The sequence below is a fragment of the Eumetopias jubatus genome, unplaced genomic scaffold (assembly GCF_037043125.1).
Source record: "Eumetopias jubatus isolate StellerSeaLion01/CBP00866 unplaced genomic scaffold, mEumJub1_p1.0 scaffold_3, whole genome shotgun sequence".
Taxonomy (NCBI): Eukaryota; Metazoa; Chordata; class Mammalia; order Carnivora; family Otariidae; genus Eumetopias; species Eumetopias jubatus.
The window spans coordinates 136,474,533-136,482,082 of NW_028274809.1; positions in this window are offsets into that span (position 1 = coordinate 136,474,533).

Genomic DNA, 7,550 nt, shown 5'->3' on the forward strand with positions numbered 1-7,550 from the left:
GTACATCTATATCTGTTCTGCTAACTAGGGTGTCCCCATGCCTAGCATGAGCCCTTGACACTGAGCAATCAACTGGGCTTGATACCAAGTGGTACTAGTTTGGGACTATATCATTGTTTTAGTTTCTGCTCCTTCCCTGCCCACTCGCCTTTGCCTTCACTCCTGTTCAAATTGCACTCAGTCTCTATCTTCTAGAGAACCAAAGCTAAAAGACTTGGCTCCAAAGTGTCCCGAAGACATTCAGGATGGGATATCAGAGTTGGCTTAATCACTGGTCTTAGACAGCAATAAAGACCGAAGCATGGTATGTGGGTAGTAAGTGGGGCCACACAGTGGTATCATAATTACTAAGCCTCCCCACCTGTGGCCAAACAGGATGCAGTGCACCTAGAAGGTGGAGCATTGGAATGTGTAGAGGCTGTGATGCTTGAACAGTATGGGAATAATAATTGTAGGGATTGGGATGGATTCCGTTACTAGAATTGTACACTTTGTAAAAGAAAATGATACCTCAGGGTAGTCAACTGTCACCTTAAGGCACACTGAGAAGGGCAGAAGGCTTCCACTGGCAGTTTTTTAAAAGATTGTGATTTTGATGTAAATTATTTTTGCATTTGTCTTTCTTGCCGAAGGAGACATAGCCAGAAAAATGTTGCTAAGGCCAATATCCAAGAGATTACTACCTATGGTTTCCATCTAAGGGTTTGATGGTTTCAGGTCTTACATTTAGGTTTTACTGCATTTTGAGTTTATTTTTGAGTATGGTGGTTCAGTTCAACCATTTTTTTTTTTTTTGGATGTAGCTTTCCAGTTTTCCCAGCACCATTTATTGAAGAGACTGTCTTTTACCCATTGTATATTCTTGCCCTCTTTGTTGTAGATTAATTGACCATATAAGTTGTAGATTAATTGACCATTAAATGACCACAGATAATTGACCATACAGGTTTTATTACTGGCCTTTTGTTCTGTTCCACTGATCTGTCTATTTTTGTGCCAGTACCAAACCGTTTTCATTACTATAGCTTTGTAGTATAGCTTGAAATCTGAGATTGTGATATCTCCATCTTTGTTCTTCTTTCTCAAGATTGCTTTGGTTATTTGAAGTCTTTTCTGGGTACATACCCATTTTAGGATTATTTGTTTTAATTCTGTGAAAAATACTATTGGTATTTTGATAAAGATTGCATTGAATCTGTAGATTGCTTTGGATAGCATGGACATTTTAACAATATTAATTCTTCCAATCCATGAGCATAGTACATCTTTCCATTTGTTTGTGTGGTCTTCAATGTCTTTCATCAGTGTTTCAGATACAGGTCTTTCACCTCTTTGGTTAAGTTTATTCGTAGGTATTTTATTCTTTTTGATGCAATTGTAAATGGGATTATTTTGTTAATTTCTCTTTCTAGTGTATAGAAACAACAGATTTCTATATATTAATTTTGTAACTCATTACTGAATTCATTTATCAGTTCTAATAGTTTTTTGGTGGGGTCTTTAGGGTTTTCTATGTATAGAAAACCCTAAAACCTTTTTCTTTGTGAATCTAAAACACAAAACAAACAAAAAACCAGAAACAGACTCATAAATATAGAGAACAAACTAGTTATTGCCCAAGGGGAGAGGTGTGGGGTGATGACAACATAGGTGAAGGGGATTAAGAGATACAAACTTCCCAGTTATGAAATAAATAAGTCAGGGATGAAAAGTACAGCATAGGGAATACAGTCAATATTGTTGTAATAATGTTGAATGAGAGGTCATGGTGGCAGTGATGAAAGTATTGCATGGGCCAGAAAATATGGACTCCTCACTAATTCTGATCTATCTAGATTAATGGCCATTGCTGAATTCCCAACTTGCCACTTGTAAATACTGAAACTGAGCCTTTAATATGCCATTACTTTTTGAGAAGACCAGTCAGCCACTTGATGGCAAATCAATTACGTTGGACCACTTCTACCTTGGAGGAGGCAGTAATGCATCCTTATCAGAACTGGTACCTAATCTAGTTATGAATTTGCCTTCCTTGTCCTCAGTGCCTCTGCTATCACCAATATTCAAGAATTTATGGAAGCTTGATATATTGACATGGTTTCTCTCACAATAATGGCTCAGACCAGAGAATATATTTTATGACAAAAGAGGGGAAACAACTAACAGAGGCCCATGGTCTTAACCATGTAACTCATCTGTATTAGCTAGATTTTTTTGCATAGCAAAATATTCCAGACAGTGCAGAGTTGGGGAATGCCCTCCAAGATACAGTATATGCACTGAACCAACAGCTAATATATAGTACTATGTCCCCCAGTAACTAGAAATAAGGGTGCAAGAAAAAAAGAGTGGAGGTAGGATTAACCCCTTGTAGTGGAAGGATGCTGTTGGTGCTTTGCTTAAATGTTCTTTACCTACTCGCACACTCATCCCTCAGCTGCTATTAGTATTGACTGAGAATTGTCCTTAGCCAAATGGGAGCTGCCTCATCTATGACATCTACCCCCATCCCTGCCCCACTGCTGACAGACATTGGCCCATGATAGACTGACATGAGGGTACAAAAGAATAGAGGAGAGAGACTTGAAGATTATCAATTATGACCTTGATATTATCTTCATCAGCAGGGACTTCACCTTGTTTCATTAACCTTCTTGCCTTAAGTCTTTCCAGAAATGGTGGCTGGATATCATCTTGAACAAGACTCTGTGATGAAATGAACCTGTTCTTTCCCCCTTAGGGAGGAAGTGAAGGATCTACTCACAAAAACTGCTGCTTCTATTGTAGTATAGGGGTGAATATAATGGGAAGCATTAATGAAAATGAGTGGTGAAAAAGATGCATTTTATTAAACACTGTACTCAGATGCTCTTGGCCTCACCAGCCTCAGGGCCATTAGCCACTTGTTTTGTCCCAGACAACATTGTGATAGCCAACACCTGTTGGACTATGCTATTATGGCAACAGACTTCACATTAGCACAACTTGAGGGTCAGCTCATCTTATAACCAAACAATATTGTGTCTCACCTCCTGCCCTGGAGTTTTTCTGTTGCTAAAAGACAAATGAGACGCTGCAGGACTTGTCAGTGCCTACACATGAACAACCCAGAAATGTGTGGGATTCAACATCCATGAGGAAAAATTTTGACAAGGGAATCTAGCAGATAAATTCTCTGTCTTCTCAGAAGTTTGTTCTGGGATAAGCGTCATTTATATTACCTCTTGAAAGATGCTCCCATGAGACTGAGCCATTAATTGCATTTCATACTGAGTGGTGGCAAGTTCACAGAAGAAGCAGTGGAGTGCATATACATATAGAAAATGGTCGCAAAGGATGAATAACGATGCAAAGATTTTTCTCCTCATTAATTTTATTTTTACACAATAAATCTAGGTTTGTACAATTGTACTATTATGACATTTAGTAATAAGAAAAAAATGATATGATTTGTAATTTAAAAATGTATACAATCACTGTTGTGAAGTTCTTACATTATATGTAAAGTTGCATAATATCAATTCATCAAAGATGCATATTATAATCACTATACCAAAAAACTCCAAAAAACTGAAAGAAGATATAATTGAAAAGCAAAGAAGCTTCAACTGAAAGGCAGTACTAATCAGGCTGGATAAAAAAGTAAGACATAATGATATGTTATTTACAAGAGATTTACTTTAAACACAAAGACATGACCAAGTTAAAGTGATGGACATAAACTGCCATGCAAACACTAATCATAATAAAGTTAGAGTACCTAGGACTTACAGTACTTTGTTGAATAACAGTGGTGAGAATGGACATCCCTGTCATGTTCCTGACCATAGACGAAAAGCTCTCAGTTTTTCCCCATTGAGGAGGATATTAGCTGTGGGTTTTTCATAGATGACCTTGATTATGTTGGGGTATGTTCCCTCTAGCCCTACTTGGTTGAGGGTTTTTACCATGAATGAAATGTACTTTGTCAAATGCTTTTTTTTTTTTTTTTGCATCTATCGAAAGGATCATATGGTTCTTATTCTTTCTTTGGTTAATGTGGTGTATCAAGTTGATTGACTTGTCAAGTTGATTGATTTGTGAATATTGAACCACCCTTGAAGCCCAGGAATAAATCCCACTTGATCATAGTGAATGATTCTTTTAATGTACTGTTGGATTCAGTTTGCTGGTATTTTATGGAGGATTTTTGCATCCATGTTCAGGGATGTTGGCCTGTAGTTCTCTTTTTTAGTAGAGTCTTTATCTGGTTTTGGTATCAGAGTAATGCTGGCCTCATGGAATGAATTTGGAAGTTTTCCTTCCATTTCTATTTTTTGGAACAGTCTGAGAAGAATAGGTATTAACTCTTCCTTAAATGTTTGGTGGAATTCACCTGTGAAGCCATACGGCCCTGGAATTTTGCTTGTTGGGAGATTTTTTAATTATTGATTCAATTCCTTTGCTGGTTATTGGTCTGTTCAAGTTTTTTATTTCTTCCTTGAATTGTAAGTATTCTTTATGTGTTCTAGGTATATGATTTGCAAACATTTTTTCCCATTCTAAAAATTGTCTTTCCACTCTCTTAATTGTGTTTCTTAAAGCACAAAAGTTTAATTTTTATCAGGCCCAATTAATTTTGTTTTGTTGCTTGTGTTTGTGGTGGCTTAGCTAAGAAATCAATCAATGCCTAAAGCAAGATCATAAGGTCCTATTCTCTTTTCCTCTGAGAGTTTTGTAGTTTAGCTCTTACACTTAGGTCTTTGATTCATATGAGCTGATCTTTGTCTATAATGTGAAGGAAGAGTCCAACTTCATTTTTTGTGTGTGGATACTAGCTGTCACGCCACCATTTGTGGAAAAGAATGTTTGTTGGTTTGTTTGTTTTCTATATTGAATTGTCTTGGCACCCTTGTTGAAAATCAATTGACCAGAAATGTGAGGGTTTATTTCAGGACTCTCAATTCTGGTCTACTGATCTGTATGTTTATCCATGTCAGTACCACACTATCTTGATTACTATAGTTCTATAGTAAGTTTTAAAGTAGGAAAGTGTGAGTGCTCCAGCTTTCTTCCTTATTTTTGAAGAATTCTTTGATGATTCTGAAATTTCATTTACATATGAATTTTAGATCTGCTTGTAAATTTCTGCAAAAAGCCAGTTGAGATATAATAGGGATTGCTTTGACATGTAGGCCAGTTTGGGGAATATTTCCAACTTAACTTTGCCATAGTAAGTCATATGACGCATAAACATGAAATGTCTTTCCATTTAATGAGGCTTCTTTATTTTCTTTAAGCAATGTCTTATAGTTTTCAAAATATAAGTATTACACTATTTAGTTAAATTCATTTATAAGTATTTTATTCTTTTGGTACTATTGCAAATGGACTTGTTTTCCTTATTTTATTTTATTTTTTAAGATTTTATTTATTTAACAGAGAGAGACACAGCAAGAGAGGGAACACAAGCAGGGTGAGTGGGAGAGGGAGAAGCAGGCTTCCCGCTGAGCAGGGAGCCCGATGTGGGGCTCGATCCCAGGACCCTGGGATCATGACCCAAGCCGAAGGCAGACGCTTAACAACTGAGCCACCCAGGCGCCCTTTTCCTATTTTATTCTTAGATTGTTCATTGTTTTTAAGGAATTTCCTAGGACTTTTTTTTTTTTTAATATACAAGATCATGTCATTTGAAAATAGAGATCATTTTACTTCTTCCTTTCCAATCTGGATGCCTTTTATTTTATTTTCTTGCCTAACTTCCCAGGTTAGAACCTTCAGTACAATGTTGAATAGAAGTGGTGAGAACAAACACCCTTGTCTTGTTTCTGTTCCTTAGCAGAACACATCCAGTCTTTTACTGGTAAGTGTCATGTTCTCTGGAGGGATTTTCACAGAAGCTCTTATTAGGTTGAGTAATTTTCTTTCTATTCCTAATTTGTTAAGTATTTTTGTCATGAAAGGGTAATAGATTTAGTCAGATGTCTTTTCTGTATCTATTGAGATAATTGTGTGGTTTTTTCCCCTCCAGGATATGATACAGTATATTGTATCAATGAATTTTTAACTCATTTAAAACTTTATTAATTTTTAATTTTTTTCATTGATTTTTTTTCTTGACCAGTCTAAGTAAAGCTTTATTACCTCCATTGTTCTTTTATAAGAACCAAATTTTAGTTACACCGATTTTCCCTGAACTAATAAGTGGATTCATGTTCTATTTTATTGATTTTCCTTAAATTTATTGTTTCCTTTTTTCAACTTCCTTCAGGTTAATTTCCTCTTTTTTTTCTTTTGCTTTGTAAGGTGGAAGCTTCAATAATTTATTTTAAGTTGTAAGCATTTTAGATAAATTCCCTTTTAGGCACAGATTCAGCTGCTGTATCTCACAAATATGAGATGGTTTAATATGTTGTATTTTTATTAACATTCAGTTCAAAATATTTTATTTTCCTTGTGATTTCTTCTTTGGGTCATGACCTCTTTTAAAATGTACCATTTACTTGTTTTATCAATTACTGAAAGAGGAATATTCTCACCAGGACAGCACTAAGCATCACAGAAAAATTGGTGAATCAAAGTTCATCAAAGTTAAAACTATCTGCTTATCAAAGGACACTGCTAAGAAAAAAAACCTAGGCAAGATGTAGACAGAGAGAAAATATTTGTAATACATATATCTATCAAAGGATCTTTATCCAAAATATATAAGGAACTTCTCCAACTCAATAATAAAAAGACAAACAAACAACACAACCTTTTAAATGGGCAAAATACATGGAAAAGGCATTTCCCAAAAGAAGACATATGATTGGCCAATAAGCCCATGGAGAAATGTTTAGTATCATTAGACATTAAAGAAGTACCAATTAAAACCACAATGGAAATAAAAGGCACAGCATAGGGAATATAGTCAGTGATATTGTAATAGTGTTGTATGGTGACAGATGGTAGCTACATTTGTGGTGAGCATAGCGTAACATATAAACTTGTCAAATCACTATGTTGTAAGCCTGAAACTAACATTGTGTGTCAGCTATACTCACAAAATAAGATAAAATAAAAATAAACCACAGTGGCATATTCTACAACAACTGGAATGGCTAAAATTAAATATATGGCAACACCAAATGTTGATAAAGATGTGAAGCAACCAAAACTCTCATTCATTTATGTTGGGAGTATATGGTACACATACTCTTAAGGTGGCCCCCTTTAATCCCCACCTTCTTGTACTCATGCCCTATGTGATCCCTCCCCTTGAGCATGAGTGGGAGTTACATTAAAATATGGCAAAGGTAATGGGATGTATATGAATAAATATATTTGATTACATGATTACATTTTTTATGATTGTAGCACTCACCTTTTGGAGTCTCTTGCTCCTTTGCTGGCTTTGAGAAAGCAACTGCCCACCTGAAAGAGCCCCACGTGGAAAGGAACTGCTAGCTCTCTAGCAGCTGAGGGCAACCACCAGCCAACAGCCAGCAAGAAACTGAAGTCCTCAATCACACAGCACAAGTAAATGAATTCTGCCAACAACCACATGAGTCTGGAATCGTGTCCTTCCC